General features: G+C 40.0%; 2 protein-coding genes and 1 pseudogene across 4 annotated transcripts in view; 1 reads left to right on the top strand and 2 right to left on the bottom strand.

Annotated features, from left to right (window-relative positions):
• Positions 1–18,777, bottom strand: part of LOC105027450 (zinc finger protein OZF-like) — a 541,343-nt gene that overhangs the window by 367,855 nt on the left and 154,711 nt on the right. The gene's annotated exons all lie outside the window — the stretch shown is intronic.
• The window catches only part of LOC105027448 (zinc finger protein 501-like), a 164,401-nt gene that overhangs the window by 48,133 nt on the left and 97,491 nt on the right, over positions 1–18,777 (top strand). The window lies entirely within an intron of this gene.
• On the bottom strand, positions 1,737–18,216 carry LOC105027443 (annotated as a pseudogene).

Below are 18,777 nucleotides of genomic sequence, written 5' to 3'. Positions count from 1 at the left end.
CTCGTAATTTAAGCGGTCGTATTTGGGTTGAACCCATGTACTGGCGTTCGAATCAACTCGTTATCCCCGTGAGAGACACGCAAAGACGCGCCGTTTTTGTATCCTACAGAAGGACCTCGTCCTTTTCCTCTGGGTTTTTCAATAGGCTAACTGGCATACATTCAACTGGTCAAAGTAGTAATGTCAAGTCAAACAAAGCAGCATACCAAGCTTTCTAACAATTTTTTGCAGTCTGCAATGTATTAACACAAAAGTTACTGCTCACGTGTGCTTCCTCGCTACTACGGGTATAAACGCAGCCTTGTGTGACCAACAGTAGGCTACTCTTAAGTCAATCGGCGTTGTATTATAGCCGGCACTAAGGCAATTATTTATACCTTTTAATCGGGATGAAGGGGTTATGTCGGTTGTTTTAAATGTGTTGGTGTTGAGTTGCATACACTTAAATCTAACAAAACATTGGAGTTATGTCATCTTTTATACTGCAGGGCGATAATTCTATCATTATACTTTCTCACAGTTTTTCAAACGTTGTTCTAGTGTGTTTTGTTGAAGGTGGCATCAAGGCAGTTTTCCTGGGATGTCACAATGGGCGGGTACAGTGTACTATCTGCAGTGGAAAACAAACCGAGGCGAGCGGAGTCGAGTCGAGCTGGTACCATGCATTGGAAAAGCTCCGAAAGCGGGTAGAGACGAGTAGAGTCGAGCCGGTACCATGCAGTTGAAAAGCACAAAAAAACCCAAAAAACATTTCTAATTTAACAGGAGTACAACATTCAATTGATACAGATCAATCACAGCTCTCTCTTTTTTTTTACCCAAACTTAATCTCATTAGATTTATTTTGTGTCAGCCTTTTAGAACAGAGATTTAATGTGGGTCTGTAAAATGATCAAGCCAAATACATAGGTACTTACAGGGATCAGCGTACCCTAACTCAGATCCATATATGCGGTGAATGTTCGCAGGGCAGACAGAGGTTGTTTACGATTGAGTAGCATTTTGCAGTCCACTTTGGAGTCCTGGAGGAGATAGTCGGAGACCAAGGGAAAGCATGTTGTTTACTACGGAAGCTATGTTGAAGCAGGGAACAGCACAGAGTTCACGTGGGGCCATCTGCGTACAAGACAGTGTCGTCTGCATTGAGGTACATAAGTCACCGGCAGCAGGTGCAACGTAAATTATATGAACGGAGAATAGGGTCGGCCCCAAAATGTAACCCAGAGGAACACCTTTTGAGACAGCCGGTGGTGTAGATAGAAGACCCTCAGATTGTACACATGGCACTCGGTAAGAGAAGGCGTTTTTGAACCAGGTCAGGGTCCTGAGAAACCAGGTCCTTTAGTAACGCTAGAACCATGATCCCCATCTCTGTGTAGTCTATACCCAACTGTCATGCATAGATCCCCAATAACACATTGCTGTCAGTATAGTGTCAGCATTGTAAGACACTTGTGGAGTGGACCCTCAGGATTGAACTTCACCCCTTGTTTTTTGTTGTACTGAACTAAAACGTCTGTGTGATGCCCATGAACAATCCAGGGCTTGTTAGTGAGCATCTGACTGTAGTTCGTACTCTATTTTCCAGCATCTGACACAGTGTCTTGAAAGCTTATCATCCCTTTTCCAACACGTTTTGGGTTGTTTCAGAGACACAAAATGAAGAATTCTCTTCTGTGTGTTATCTTTGATGAATACAAAGTTAAGATGATGTTGGAAAGCCCTTCCTACATTTCGAGATAGGGTTATTCTCCAGTATGTATCCGGTGATGTATTTTGAGGGAAGCCAGATGACTAAAACTCTTCTCACAGTCAGAACAGGAGAATGGCTTCTCTCCTGTGTGCACTCTCTGATGACTAGTAAGTTGAGATGATCTAATGAAACACCTACCACAGTCAGAACAGGAGTAAGGTTTCTCTCCAGTATGAATGCGCTGGTGAACTTTAAGGTTATCTAATTTTGAGAAACTCTTTCCACAGGCAGAACAGGAGTAAGGCTTCTCTCCTGTGTGTACTTTCCAATGTTTAGTAAGTTCAGAAGATGAAATAAAACTCTTTCCACAGTCAGAACAGGAGTAAGGCTTCTCTCCTGTGTGCATTTTTCGATGTCTAGGAAGTTCAGATGATGAAATAAAAGTCTTCCCACAGTCAGAACAGGAATAAGGTTTATCTCCAGTATGTATGCGCTGGTGAACTTTAAGGTGGCCTAAACGAGAGAAACTCTTCCCACAGTCAGAACAGGAGTAAGGCTTCTCTCCTGTGTGCACTCTTTGATGACTAGTAAGTTCAGCTGATGTAATGAAACACTTTCCACAGTCAGAACAGGAGTATGGTTTCTCTCCTGTGTGCACTCTCTGATGTTTAGTTAGTTCAGCTGATGTAATGAAACACTTCCCACAGTCAGAACAGCAGTAAGGCTTCTCTCCTGTATGTATGCGCTGGTGAACTTTTAGGTAACCTAATCGAGAGAAACTCTTCCCACAGTCAGAACAAGAGTAGGGCTTCTCTCCAGTATGTATGAGCTGGTGAACTTTAAGGTAACCTAATCGAGAGAAACTCTTCCCACAGTCAGAACAGGAGTAAGGTTTCTCACCTGTGTGCACTCTCTGATGACTAGTGAGGTAAGATGATGTAATGAAACACTTCCCGCAATCAGAACAAGAATAAGATTTTTTTCCTGTGTGCACTCTCTGATGATTAGTAAGATAAGATGATGTAATGAAACACTTCCCACAATCAGAACAGGAATATGGTTTCTCTCCAGTATGCACTCTCCGGTGGCTTGTAAGGCAGGATGATGTAATGAAACTTTTCCCACAGTCAGAACAGGAATAGGGTTTCTCTCCAGTATGTATGCGCTGTTTGTGACGTTTAAGCTGATGTAAATGGGAGAATCTCCTCCCACAATCAGAACAGGAGTAAGGCTTCTCACCTGTGTGCACTCTCTGATGTCTAGTAAGTTCAGATGATGTAATGAAATTCTTCTCACATTCAGAACAAGAGTAGGGTTTCTCTCCTGTGTGTACTCTCTGATGTGTAGTTAGTTCAGATGTTGTAATGAACACCTTCCCACACTCCAAACAGGAGTGAGGTCTCACTTCTGTATGTATGTTGATGTGTCGTTTCAAGTTTGACATTGATGAGAACATTTTTTCACAGTGGGGGCAGTGATGAGTCCTCTTATCCTTGTCTTCTTGTTGTTTATCTCCAGATGTTGGATTGGTCTCCACTTCAGGAATCTCAGCTGTGTAACAGAGATCAGTCAGTTGGTTCATAGATTCACAAGTCAATGCATTCAGTAGATAAAATCAAAGATCAATTTAACTATGCAAAGAGTGACATGGTGAAAGAGAAACCAGTGAATCTGTAAAATTACAAACGCACACATTTTAACCAGGCTTAACAATACATGCTTCTCCAGTCTGGAGAAGGTCTATGATCTATAGAAGGTCAAATTAAAAATGTTCCATGAGGTGTTCTCCACATCTGTAGAACATAAGCCTTCTCCAGGTGTGATTACTGCAAAATCACACCTGCAGCAAAATACAGTTTGCTTGGCAGATCCAGCCATTCTAACCCTCTTGCGGTAAGTCCATAAAATATCATGAAAGAAACAAATAATAGCAGGTATCACAATTCCTGCTGCAGAAGTATCCTTAATAAAATCTGTCCCGTGAATTACAAAGCAGTATCCTACTTTAATGTGAAGCACTGAGCATAGTTTTGAAACCAAGCTGGTTCCTCTAATGTTGCGATGGTCCAGCAAGAGTATGTATGTAAATTAGCTTGTCATTTGTCACCAAAGGGCTGTTTAGCTAGCTAACGATCAAAGAAAATTGTCAGTCGGGGTTTTCAACGGGATGGACAAAAACACATTTGCTGAAATTGCTGGTAAAGTGGAGGGCTTAATCGTAAACTAAACTGTTGTTTCGAAAGATCTTTACCGTCTGCTAGTTAGTAGTGACTAATCATTTGCAACGACCTGGCTATTTTAGTCGAATGGGTCACAAAGGATGCCTTAACATGGGTCACAAAGGATAGCCACCCTTTCTCCAGAACATCCCCATTCATTCTAGGAATGCTGTCATACAACTGGACGTGGCAAAATCCTGAAAAGAAATGTTTTTTAAAAATCCTACATTTTAGGGATTGAGGGATGAAGCAAGTGGAAATCTACTTCACAGTTTGCGGTTGGTGTGGAGGAACTCGAGTGGCTCACACAGAGCCCTGACCGCAAGTCCATTTAACACCTTTGCAATGAATTGGAACGGTCATTGCGAGTCAGACCTTCTTGTCCAACATCAGTGCCTGACCTTACAAATGCTCTTTTTGCTGAATGGGTACATATTCTCACAGAGACTCTCCAATATCTTGTAGAAAGCCTTCACAGAAGAGTGACAGCTGTTATTAGCAGCAAGGGGGGGTGGGGGGGGTAACTCCATATTAATGTCCATGGTATTGGAATGGGATGTCCAACAAGCTCATAAAGGTATGATGGTCAGGTTTCCACATACTTCTGAGATGTGGCAGGAATTAAAGGAAAAACCAACACAAAGTATCTCAAAGATGTTGGGCCACGAAATGCCAGAATGGCTTCAATGTGCCTTGGCGTAGATTCTGAAAGATCACCTTGTCTGATGAGTCATGTTTTCTTTCACATCACGCGTATGGCCATGTATATGTGTGCCATTTAATTGGAGAACTGATGGCGCCAGGATGCACTGTGGGAAGACGACAAACAGGTGGAGGGATTGTGATGCTCTGGGAAATTTTCTGCGGGGAAACCCTGGATTCGTGCATTGATTGTGGGCATCAATTTGACACGGGCCACCTACCTAAACATTGTTGCAGACCAGGTACCCCCCCTTCATGGCAATGGTATTCCCTGATGCCTCAGTCCATGCTTCCAAATACAGCTTGACCGCGATAATTAAATTCCCGTCCTATCCTTCAAAAACAGATGGTTATCCTTGGTCTGAGGGAGTCTGAATTAGGTTGATACACCTTATTGTTAATAGGACCCAGCAACAGTTTTCATCAAGATCCCATCACAGTCTGTCAAGAACCCTTGGAATTCCACACCTATTCTCCTTGACTTGAATTAGCATCCACCATAGATAGAAATGATGATTACCTAGACTTGCCTAGAACCCCTACTGATGTTAGTACAATAAACTGGGTGTTGGTTCCTGTATTTCCAGAAAGCCGGGCCCTCATTTTAGCCAACTAACCTGATGCAAAAATATTTTTAAAATGCAAATAAGTTAGCTGATAGAACAACACAGAAAACAGGTTAGAATAATAACTTAATGTTTATTCAACATTCAATTGAGTACCAGGTATTTAATATAAAAAGGTAATTATAAATGCAAACACAAACATACAGAAACACATACACAGGACGTTCTTGGTGATAAAAATGTTTTACAAAAAAGAAGAATAAATCGCTTCAAGTATTTCAAACCTCTTAACAAGAGACCTTCCATCCATCTCACACATCCCCTTCATTCTATAGCCAAACCATATCTCATTAGATGTGTCAGGTACTGAACTCAAACATCACTCACGTCACCTTATTCATTCAAGTTACATCCATCTTAAGTGGTACAAACAATCTCCTAATCTCAGCTTCCCTCTCTATTCCCCTTCTTTTGAATCTAGTCCCATAGGCAGAAAAAGAGGAAGTATTCTCTAGTGTTTACAGTATGATAAAGAGTAAGTTCAGAGGATGTTTGAAAGTACCTTCTACATTTAGAAGTAAGGTTATATACCGTTATACAGTGCACACTCATTTTGTTACATTACAGCCTTTTTCTAAAATGAAATAAATTATTTTTTGTTCCCCTCATCAATCTGCACACAATATCCCATAACTGAAAAGCAAAATAAATCCATACAGATCAAAGTTACATATTTAAACCCCTTCACTCAGTCTTTTGTTGAGGCACCTTTGGAAGCTATTTGAACCTGAAGTTCTTTGGGATGACAACAATTTCAGCGCAACTGTATTTTAGGAGTCACTCCCATTCATCTCTGCAGATCCTCTCAAGCTTTCAGATTGGATGGGGGAACATTGCTGCAGTCATTTTCAGGTATCTCCAGAGATGTTAAATCGGGTTCAAGTCCAGGCTTTGGCAGGGCCACTCAAGGACATTCACAGACCTGTCCCGAAGCCATTCCCTGCATTGTCTTAGCTATGTGCTTTGGGTCGTTGTCCTGTCGAAAAGTATACCTTTGCCCCGAGTCTGAGGTCCCGAGTGCACTGGAGGAGGATTTAAATCAAGGATTGGTTTGTTCTTTGCGCCATTGCTCCTTTCCCTCAGTCCTGACAATTCTCCTTGTCCCTGAGGATGAAAACATCCCCACAGCATTATGCTGTGACCACCCAACTTCTTAGTGATGCTATTGACCAAATGATAAGTGCCTGGCTTCCTTCAGATGTGTTGCTTGGCATTCATGCCAAAGAGTTTAATCTTGGTTACTGAGGAGTATCTTCAGTCTGGCCTCTGAACCATAAAATGCTGCAGAGGTGGTTACCCCTCAGGAAAGTTCTCCCATCTCCACACAGTAAACACTGGATCTCTGTCAGAGTGGCCATCAAGTTCTTGGTTACCTCTCTGACCAAGGCCCTTTTCCCAGGATTTTTCCCAGCTTTAGGTTTTGGTGGTTACAAATTTTCTCCATTCAAGAATGCTGGAGGTCACTGGGTTCTTGTGGACCTTCAATGCCGCAGAAGTATTTTGGTGATCTTCCCCAAATCTGTGGTTTGAAAATCATATCTTGGAGCTGTAATTCCTTTGACCTCATGATTTGTTTTTTTCCTCTAAAATGGAATGTCAACTGTGGGACTGTTTACACACAGGTGTGTGGCTTTCCAAATCCAATCAATTGAATATCCCACAAACGGACTCAAGTTGTAGAAACTTCTCAAGGATGAGAAATGGAAGTAGGATGCAGCTGAGCTCAATTTCGTGTCAAAGCAAAGGGTCTGAATACTTAAGTGATGTTTATTTTTTATGTATTTGCAAAACATTTAAAAAAGGTATTTAATAAATAAGTTCCTTTGGGTAAATAAGGGAGAATAAATTTTAATTGATTTTAGAAAGATCCTCTAATGTAACAAAGTGAAATGTGAATACATTCCGAATGCACTGTATATCCGCTGATATTCTGAGGGAAGCTAAATGCCTCAGTCGCTTCTTATAGTCAGAGAATTGCTTCTCTCCTGTGTACTCTCTGATGACTAGTAAAGTGAGATGATTTAACAAAACACTTCCCAGTCCGAACAAAAATAAAGCTTCTCCTGTGTGCACTTTCTGATGTCAAGTAAGGTGAGATGATCTCATGAAACACCTCCCAAAGTCTGAACAGGCGTAAGGCTTCTCTCCAGAATGTATTCACTGGTAACTTTAAGGTGATCTAATTTAGAGAAACTCTTCCTACAGTGAGAACAGGAGAAAGGTTTCTCTCCTGTGTGCACTTTCCGATGTGTAGTAAGTTCTGATGAAGAAATGAAACTCCTCCTTCATTCAGAACAGGAATAAGGTTTTTCTTCTGTGTGTATTTGCTGGTGAACTTCAAGGTAATCTAATGCAGATAAACTCTTCCCACAATCAGAAAAGGAAAAAGGCTTTTCACCGACGTGCACTCTCTGATGACTAGTAAGGTGAGATGATCTTATGAAACATCTCCCACACTCAGAACAGGAGTAAGGCTTCTCTCCAGTATGTATTCGCTGGTGAACTTTAAGGTTATCTAATTTAGAGAAACTCTTCCTACAGTGAGAGCACGAGTAAGGTTTCTCTCCTGTGTGCACTTTCCGATGTCTAGTAAGGTGAAATGATCTTATGAAACACCTCCCACACTCAGAGCAGGAGTAAGGCTTCTCTCCAGTATGTATTCGCTGGTGAACTTTAAGGTTATCTAATTTAGAGAAACTTTTCCTACAGTGAGAACAGGAGAACGGTTTCTCTCCTGTGTGCACTTTCCGATGTCTATTCAATTCAGATGATGAAATGAAACCATTCCCACAATCTGAACAAGTGTAAGGCTTCTCTTCATTGTGCACTTTCCGATGTCTAGTAAGTTCTGATGATGAAATAAAACTCCTCCTACATTCAGAACAGGAGAAAGGTTTTTCTCCAGTATGTATTCGCTGGTGAACTTTAAGATAATCTAATGTAGAAAAACTCTTTCCACAAACAGTACAGGAGTAAGGCTTTTCACCTGTGTGCACTCTCTGATGAGTAGTAAGATGAGATGATCTAACAAAACACTTCCCACAGTCAGAACAAAAGTAAGGTTTCTCTCCTGTGTGCACTTTCTGATGTCTAGTAAGGTGAGATGATCTAATGAAACACTTCCCACAGTCAGAACAGGAGTATGTTTTTTCTCCAGAATGTATGCGCTGGTGAACTTTAAGGTAATCTAATGTAGAGAAACTCTTCCCACAGTTAGAACAGGAGAAAGGTTTCTCACCTGTGTGCACTCTCTGGTGACTATTAAGTTGAGTTGACGAAATAAAACTTTTGCCACAGTCAGAACAGGAGTAAGGCTTCTCTCCTGTGTGCACTTTTTGATGTCTAGTAAGGTGAGACAATGAAATCAATCTCTTCCCACACTCAGAACAGGGGTAAGGCTTCTCTCCTGTGTGCACTCTCTGATGTCTAATTAGTTCATCTGAAGTAATGAAACATTTCCCACAGTCAGAGCAGGAGTACTTCTCTCCTATATGCATGTTAATGTGTCTTTTTAACAATGATATAGATAGGAATTTCTTTCCACAATGGGTGCAGTGGTGAGACTTCTTATCCTTGTAGTCTTCCTGTTGTTTCTCTCCAAATGTAGGAAATGTATCAACTTCAGCAATCTCATCTGTGTGATTAATATCAGAAAAGTTAATTAGTGCAGTGATTCACATCCTGTATCAATGCAGTTAGTAGATTAAAGATCAATGTAACTACAGTGGACAGTATAAGAAACCGTTACAACTTTCCATATTTCAACATTTCATATCACCTGGTGTAACAGTGAGGGAGCCAAAACTTAAATATGGTACATGAATAAATACAGGATTGTATTTAAAAAAAGAATATGTGGCTCACATGATATAAGTATTGGCCACACTGATGTATTGGTATTGGCCACAATGACATACTGGTATTGACTACACAACAAAGGCAGTACTAAAGCAATCTGGAGTGAAGGACACTAACTTCACCACTGTATAGAGATGATGATGCTAGCTAGCTAATGTTAGCTAGCTAGATAGTTTCCTACAACCTACCAGACCACTACTCAGGACAGAACCTTCACAACGATAAACTTAAGTCTGACATTGATAACTAGTTAACAGTTTTGATTAGCAAGCTATTTCCAGTGGGAAGCCTGTCCCCTACTGGCTTTCCAACACCACTTCCAGCAGCATTTAGTCTAATTGAGAGAAACTCTACAATCCAGGGACTGACCAGGACCAACCCAGCTTAACGTCAGCAGAAACCAGCGTGGAATATAGAATGCTATGTGGCTGGCTACTATCACTGGAGCTTCTACTCAATCTCCAGGTACAAAGTGGACTCGGAGGACGAGTCCGTGGCATGTTGGCTTGGCACGATTGGATTGCCAGCAAGAATTACAGAGGATGACTACAAAAGATATCAAGAGCTTTACGGTCCTGAAGAAAGTAAAAAAGGAACCTCACAGACAAGCAATACTTCACAAAAAATAAGTGAAAGACAAAACTGAAAGCAGCAACAAAAATCACAATTGCCACAGACATCTAGACTGAGAAGGGAATGACAGTACATTTTCTTGGAATACAATATGTGGTCATAAAAATAAAATATTTCAGATTCCAGCTCTGAAGAACCCCAGAGTGATGAGTCACTCAGAGCACAACTGGACAACTGGTGTGGGAAGTTGTGCGACTGTTTTATAGACCTTACAATATCCAGAGAAACTGCAGGAAGAATGTGGCCTTACTTCTAGAGCCAAGATGGTCTAGAACCTCCAGCATGACTCCATGTTTCCTACAGGTAAAGTAAACTTTCTGTCAGCTGGCTGACCAACAGGGCTGCCTTCTACCCAATGAAGGGCAAACTGAGTGCACTGAAACAGCTACACGCCATCACCAGATAGACATATTTAGGTTTTGTAAACCTTTTGCAAGACATCCCGAGACAATGCCCTGGTTTCAGCCCTTCAAAAGTAATTCATTTGGAGCTACATCACGTCACAACAGAAAGTGTTAATTTGCGTTCTTTTCCAAAGTTAAATTTAACATTTTAAAATAAACCTTTCAAAAAAAATATGACCATGAACCCTGTCCTAAATTAAACACAAAATATACAGTCATACTACTGGGCAATATTATTCATAAATTCCCCCCAAGGTTTCCCCAAATTGTCTTAAATCTATGCCCATTCCATTGTCCCTGTCCCATGTTGTATAACAGTCTCGAAAGTCCACCAGCCTCTAAAAGCTACCACGTTAGCATTCCTCATCAAATCTGTTTAAACAGATTAGCTCGTATGACAATACTAATGCAAAAAAATTACATTGTCCAACCAGTTCACTTAGGTTAGCTCATATGTTAGTACTCAATGGAAACACATTTGGTTATTCGCAATGTTTCTTTACATCTCATAATTCTTGCCCCCATCATGGATGAAGAGGGGGCAGACCTGGGTCCTTTCACTCAGCCGGGTCACAGACATCTCTCTGGGGTTTAACAAAAACTCCATCTTTTTGGTTGCGGTTTTAGAAATGCCTGGGCCTCACCTTGCATCCATCCAAGTCACGGCACCAAACGGTCGGGCCAGAGATTAACTATACTTGCAGAAATACAGAAATGTTCTTGGCCTAGATGGTTGAAACTTTAGAGGTGGAAGGATAAAGGAGATGGAAATCTATTTTCCACTCTGCTCTCCAGAACGTCTAACGAGTGGTCAATGACGTTCAGATCTAGCGATCAGGGAGGCCATGGAAGGTGTTTGATGTAATACTGTTGTTCATAAAACCACTTTTGCATTAGTTCAGCAGTGCGTATAGGGGCACTGTCAACCTGGAATATTGGAACGTCAAGAGGGAGCAGTTGTTTTGGTAAAATGGGCTCATATTTCTTGGCTGTTATGCAACCATGCAGCGCAATGAATCAGACCAAATGACTCCGACAGGATGGATGCCCATACCATTATGGATCTCTCACCATGTTTAACAGTTGGTCGCAGGTGTTGTGGGCTTCCTCCAAAGCGTAAATCTGTCCAGTTTTAAAAAGAGGGTGAAAGATGACTCTTCAGGCATTCACTTTCACCCATTGCTCAGGGGTGCAGGTTATGTGCTCCTTAAACCATGTTTCACATCTTTGTACCTTGGTCTCGGCTACGAAGGTTTTCCAAATGACAGCCAGGCCATAAATTTCCACTTTGTAAAGCTCACAGCAACATTTTATGTTGAGAATGTTACATAGGTGTGCTAATTATATTCTGGGTTAAATTTCAAGGCTGGGCTTTTGGGGTATTGGGCAACTACCCTGTTAAGTTCCCGTCTAACCTTGTCGGTCAGCTTTGAATTGCAATCACTTTTCACCTTGCTGATGCAATTTGTCCAGGTTTGACATACATTGTCATGAGTTCTGAGACCGTTTCCTTTGACACATTCAATGATTTAGCTGTTTTTGTTTGCACGTGCAATTCGGGCATTGACTATTTGGCGTCTTTGGAATTATTTTATAGTTACTTGTCAAAACTGTCTTAACTGATTTCTTTGGACAAATAGCATATCATTTTTGGAGGATTCTCTGACCGATAGTAAACGTTCTCCGACCGATAGTAAATGTTCTCTGACCGATAGTAAACGTTCTCTGACCGATAGTAAATGTTCTCTAATCGTTAGTAAACATTTAATTTGACTAAAATATAAGGGCCTTATGTTGACAGAAATTTTACAATAACGAATCATTGAAATGGCAAAAGGGTGATTAAAATCCCAACATATTTTTGTCAAAATTATTAAGACTAGACTAAATAAAAAACGGAGTTAAAATCAACAGTTTCCTCTTAAGCATATGCTGGCCAATGAGCTTCACCAGTCACTTGTCAGCTAGAGGCAAGGTCAAATGATTAAACCTAGACTGTGGTTGTCAGCTTAGTGTTTAAAAAGAGTACTGTAGACCTGTGTTTCACCTGAGATGCCCCTTTATGTTATTTCATACTCCATTCTGAGAGGACTACAAATCACATACAACATAATAAAGAATAGATAGACAGCATAAAATTACTTCTACCCTTTCATTATTAAGAACAATATTAAATCCTCTACATAAAACCAGTTCTTACCATGATTAATTAAATCCCCAATCTTCTCCTCCTCCTCTTCATCTTTAATGATTACATTCAGTCCCAGAGTTTGGCTGCAGTCTTCCAGCTTCACTGATGTAATGTCTGAATAAATCAAAAATAAATGCAATCTCACACAGTCAGTGAATCTTTTGATACCTGTCCTGTGTGTCTTGTCAAGGCCAAGTGGTGTGATATTGAATCTACTGCAGAGTAATGTTCTTTTGACAATTTGAATGTTGAGGTGAAAATAATCTAATTGTTATTTAGAAACATATCTTTGTTTTACCAAAAAGTTTATGTTTTTCTCTTGAATGTCAGTGATGTTTACCATAGGTTACTGAGGCAAAACATTTCATACAACTAAAGTGACAAAAAACATAAGGGCCTTTTGCTGACAAAAAGTTGACAATAAGAAGACAAAATTATTAAAATGATAAAAGGTTGACCAAAACATCAGGACATCCGTCAAAATAGAACAAAAAACAAATGTAATAAATTAAACCCTCTAAATTAAACCAGTTCTTACCTTGATTAGTAAAATCCCTCATTTTATCCTCCTCTTCGCATTTAAAGATAACCCCAATTTTCTCCTCCTCTTCATTTTTAATATCCTTCAGGCCCAGTGTTTGATTGCAATCTTCGAGCTTCACCGATGTCATCTCTAAATCCACCAAAAACAAAAATGTCACCTCACACAACCAGTGAACGTTTTGAGGGGGGGCGGAGGGGGGGCGATTATCAGCCTGGACAATAATTGCATTCGATATTCATACTTTTTAGAATAGCTGGAATAATTCATTTGTCTGACATGATTGCCGATAAAAGACTTTAAATGTTAAAAATTCTCTGGCAGCCGCAAATCTCTGAAAGGTTTCTGCTTGTATTGCTCAATGTCCCGCCCACAGAATTATCATTTTCGTTACTCATCAGGAGTAAATAGCCAATCCACACTGTCTATCATATTTGTGAGAGATGTGGGAAAGAGGAATGCAGAGAGATGCATGGCTGAGACGACACGTGAGAATACTGGCGTTGCTATAAATATCACAATCTAAACTGACGTTACAACAAACATCACCGTCATTATGATCTTTGTCTATGATGATAATATATTTTCTGCCACAGTCCCTGCCTAATGCGCTTTGTAGCAGTAAAAGATAGCTAACGCGAACATTTCAGTTTATTAATGCAGGGATATTTTGGTGTAACGACGGCAGTGCTAATGCAGCTAGATAGCTAACTTTAGTATGGTAGCAATTAATATAACAGAATACTTTTCCGTATACATACATTGTATACACGTTTTTATTTTAATTTCTCTGACACTAACTTTGCCACCTAACGACTTTGATTAAGGAAAGTGCACTTATTATGATTGTCAGATGTCGGTTTTTCAAGACACCTTAAGAGGAATTGACTTGTTCTAAGTCGGCCTGGGTAAGAGCGTCTGCTAAAATAAATGAGTTTTGTTTTTTACATTATGGTACCTCGGTTTAGCTAAAGTTATTTCAACTTGCTAACGTCAAAGCTTTCATCTCCGTTGTGAGGAAATTCTGTTGCCCATCTTTTGCACTACTAAACTAAACTGGCTACCTAGCTAACTACATGAAGTGTTGAAATAATTAGCTAACATTATTTTAAGTTTATTTGCTCACCGTTAATTTAGTCAGCTGACAAGCAAAACATTTTATTAATTCTTGCACGTCAATTATACAAAGGTTGGCATGACGCAGTAGCAGAAATTTCCGTTATCAGGTTTATACATTATGTTCACAGAATTGGAACCAACTTAAACACAAAGGCTTTCCAATGCTTTTGTGCTGTAATAAGTAAAGATTGTTTGTGCTTTAATCATTTAAGCATACTTAAGTTTGACCCTCTTAACTCTTTTGAATCCCCTTTCATTGCAGTTGGCTACACCACAGAAAAGTTACAGTAAAGTGGTACTTAATTCATTAATTTTTACAGGAAAGAAACATGACAAAGATTGTATGTAGTGCCTGATTTGGGGAGCTAATTTGTTATACATTTATCTATAAAAATCACTAATAATTGGTATCAGCCCTGAATAAAATATGTCAGTCGACCCCTAGTTTTAATTCCTGTCCTTTATGTGCCAATAGTCAATGTTCAAACCAAGACTATGGTGTGACAGAAGAGCCCCATAGACCTGCTTACATATTACTGGAGAACCTCTGAAATATCTAGTTATGTCTTTTGTACTTTCTAATTAGCATAACAAAAGGGACAGATGGCATGAAATAACAGACCCCTTTCATCAGTAAGTAAAATTAATTATTGACATAAGTAAACATTTTTAATAAACCCAGTTCTTACCATAATTACTGAAATCTGCAATCCTCTCTTCATATTTAATAACATTCAATCCCGGTGTTTGACTGCAGTCTTCCAGCTTCATTGGTCCAATCTCTGAAGAATCCAGTGACTCTTGTTTGGGTTCAGTGTGGAAGGAGAGCAGCAGGTTGGGTTTGTCCTCCATCTGCTAAAATAAAGACCAAATCAGACCCATACATGACTGATGAACATGTTTGATGGGAATAAAATGAAACCGGGGAAAAACAACAAACACAATAATATAATCCTAACATGGATCAAATCCATGACATGTACTTTGTAAAGTTGACCCTAGTATAGATTGCATAGACTTTACAATTACAGTACCAGTAAAACGTTTGGACAAGGATACTTATTCAAGGGTATTTCTTTACAGTTTGCAATAATAAATATTATTATTATTATACAATAATAGCAGACATTGACTTTGAAGAAACACATATGGATTAATTTAGTAACCAACAGTGTTAAAACAGATCAAAAAAGATTTCATATTGTAGCTTCTTCAAAGTAGCCCTTGTTTGCATACTATTTGCATTCTCGAAACCAGCTTAATGAGGCAGTCACCTGGAAGTGCATTACAATTGACAGGTGTGACTTATTAAAAGTTATGGAATTTGTTTCGTACTTAATTCTGTTTCAGCTAAGAAGAAGTTGTTATTGTAAAAATGTAGGGGACAGAGGACCACCATAATGTCTGTACTGTGGTTACAGATGGAAGGGCATTCCATCTGGAAAATGTCAAGAACTCTGAAAGTTTCTTCTAGTGTAGTCACAAAAACCATCAAGCGCTATGTTGAGGTCTCATGAGGACGGACGCAGGAAGACCCAAAGTTATCTCGGCTGCAGATGATATGTTTAGAGTAACCAGGCTCAGATTTTCACAATGAACTGCACCTCTTGATTGTAGGCCAAATTGCTACACAGAGTTCAAGCAACAGACATCTCTACATCAACTATTCAGTGATTTATTTAAATTCAAGGCAGACTCAACCAGCATTCTACTACAGCATTCTGCAGCGATATGCCATGGTTTGGCTGGTCAGCTTTCCTGCACCAACCCAAAAATACATTTGGAGCCAAATACAACTGAAGCCACACCACAGAAAAGCGTAGTTATTTGAAATAGCCTATTTTGAAAGCCTTCCTTACAAAACATGTTTCAACATTTAATATGCAACGGGACAACATATACAGCTCCAGACTAAATTAAGAGACCACTGCACCTTTTTCTTTCCTTTCCAAACAAGTCGAAAAGGAAGGTTTCGAGTGAGGAACAGAAGTGTTAAAATTAAGAGACTCAAACCTTCCTTTTCAAATTTTTGGGAAAAGAAAGAAAAGGGTACAGTGATCTCTTAATCTTAGATCCATACATTTTAATCTGTATTATTCAATTAGGAAATATAGTTGGTAATGACAATTTGACTTTTCAAATAAAATATGAATATTAGTCAAAATATTTTACACACGCTTGAGTGATTTTTTTTCCTTTGGTAGATCAGAGTTGATGCGACAAATAAGCGACTGAAACTTGTTTGTCTATAAAATAATAATGTTGCGAAGTTTAAGGCTACATTATGGTGCATTGCAAAATAATTCTAAACTAGATTTAAACAAACTCGCTTGCTTCTAAATATCAGTTTCAGTGAATGATCTGCACCTATAACTTTCCACAGATGTCAAAAGGATCTCCAAGGATGTGCCTCCCCAGACCATCACTAACCCTCCACCAAACCGGTCATGCTGGATGATGTTGCGGGCAGCATAATGTTCACCACAGCATCTCCAGACTCTTTCACGTCTGTCACATGCTCAGTGTGAACCTGCTCTCATTGGGGAAGAGAACGGGCCGACCAATGGCGGACCTGCCAATTCTGGTGTTATCTGGCGAATGCCAATCGAGTGGCACGGTGCTGGGCTGTGAGCACAAGTCCCACTTGAGGACGTTGGGCCCTCATGGAGTCGGTTTCTGTCAGTTTGGTCAGAAACATGCACACTGGTAGTCATTTTGTAGGGCTCTGGCACTGCTCCTCCTCACACAAAGGAGCAGATACCGTTCCTGCTGCTGGGTTGATGCTCTTCGCAGCGTTAGCAAGTTTCTGACAAGAATGTCTCTCTTGGAGTTGATGGCTGTGGGACATCAACTGAAAATTATCAACACGATCAAAACTGATCTCAAGATCGTCTTCACTTTCAGACATATGTTCCATAGGATATGTTCCAGAACATCCTGAGCTGTCATTACTCTGTTCATATTGCTCATCTTTTCAATCTCTGAGTACAGACGCATAATGTAGGAAGTGTTAGACGCAGGGATCCTTTTATATTTGTTGCCCACCCTCCATGAGTGTGGTGTGTGTTTGTATGTGTGTGTGTGTGTGTTTGTGTGTTTGGAAGGGATTAGGCAATCACATCGTGTCTCAAATCAGTTTCAGTCTTAATTTGATATTTTTACTATTTGTCGCCTCCATTCTCATTGCAGGGTCAAATTGACCTGACTAGTGTGTGTGTGTGTGTGTGTGTGTGTGTGTATGTAATATATAAACATGCGGGACACACGTTAAATTCGTATTTTTCCATTTACATGTTTATTAAACTTATTAAGCAGAAAATTATTCATGCTCCACAAATTGACAAATATTTTTCCTGTATTTTTAAATGTGTCAATTCGACCCGCAACATAACAGGCTACACAATGGAAACTCTAGGAAGCTGTCGTCTTGTCAGAACTACTGCCAGAGATACGGTCGTGTTAATGACGCTGTACAGCAAAACGTTCAATGACGTTAAACATAATCTGGACACGGTGCCCAAGATGGCCGTCTGTGCGTTCGAAAACGAAATCTACTCATTATCGCATAACCGGATTCACGGGCCAGCTGGTTCTACAAAGTAAAAAAATGTCACTTATTCTCAAGCTTAAAGAGGAATGTTAAACTAAACGAGAGTCGCGACTCTCGTTCGCAAACTGCACATCACTACTAGGTTGTCTCCTACTCCCTGCTCTACTCAACAAGAACAAACAGCACAGTACAGCCCCGCCCGTTATTTGGTGCGATGCGTCTCCTGCAGAACAGCTCCGAGTAGCTGCTTAAAATATTTTGTTGTCCTATTAAGGTTACAGCTTTGTTTCATTATCTGGATCTATTCGTGGCATTTTTGTGATAACTCTTATGATTTACATTTCACGGAGAACATTTAGGGAACTGGTCAGGGATTTATTTTGTCTCAACGTCAAGGATCAGAGTCGCTAAAACGTTCACAGTATTTATACAGAACTGACCAAAGGCAATGAATAATACGGTTGTTTAAAACAACTTACCGTTTCAGCGACTTTGATTTTTGTTAGAAATTTAACGAGATATTATCGATGGCTCGATGATGTACTCTAACAAGATGGACTCTTTCTGATTCTTCTTCTGTGGACTCAGTGCAGCAGTTTTCAACCAACTTTTAATGTGCATTACCGCCACCAACTGGACTGTGTGGACAGAACACTGGACCAGACTTGACCACGTCTAAATCCTCCCCATTATTCTTGTTTCCGTTATTGAACTCCGATATAAATCCCTCTTTTTCCCAACCATAGCTCTGGCACTGAAATCAAATGTTTTCAACTGTCTCCATCTCCTAGCAGTGGTCACACACCCCAGACTGATACTTTCCTACCAATGTCAACCTTGTAATAGTGTTTTCCTCTGTTGTATTTCGCCTGGAAGACCAAGCAACATTGTACACAGGTGTCTTCACTTTCCCTCCCTGTCCCATAACTTTTTATAGTTTTTTACCACTATGCTTTTCCACTCATTTGCTACAGCCTAAATGTTTGGTAGGCTGTAGCAAATATTCTTAGTTGTTTGGTAAGAATATTTTTCTCCTCATTGCCCTCAACTCCCACATGAGCTGGTGCCCAGAGGAACATCACAAATATCCCCAAATGTCTAACCTTAAACATTGCAACCAGGAACAATGAACACATTGCAACCAGGAACACTTCTTCTTGCTTACCCTCAACAAAGCAGAAAACTCATAGATTAGTGTTGTTTTTAGTGTGATGGTTTCTTGTCAGTCACTTCATAGTTTA

Source organism: Esox lucius, chromosome 20, assembly GCF_011004845.1.
Source record: "Esox lucius isolate fEsoLuc1 chromosome 20, fEsoLuc1.pri, whole genome shotgun sequence".
Lineage (NCBI taxonomy): Eukaryota > Metazoa > Chordata > Actinopteri > Esociformes > Esocidae > Esox > Esox lucius.
Note: the sequence above shows the minus strand (reverse complement) of the source record. Positions and strands in the feature narration are given on the sequence as shown.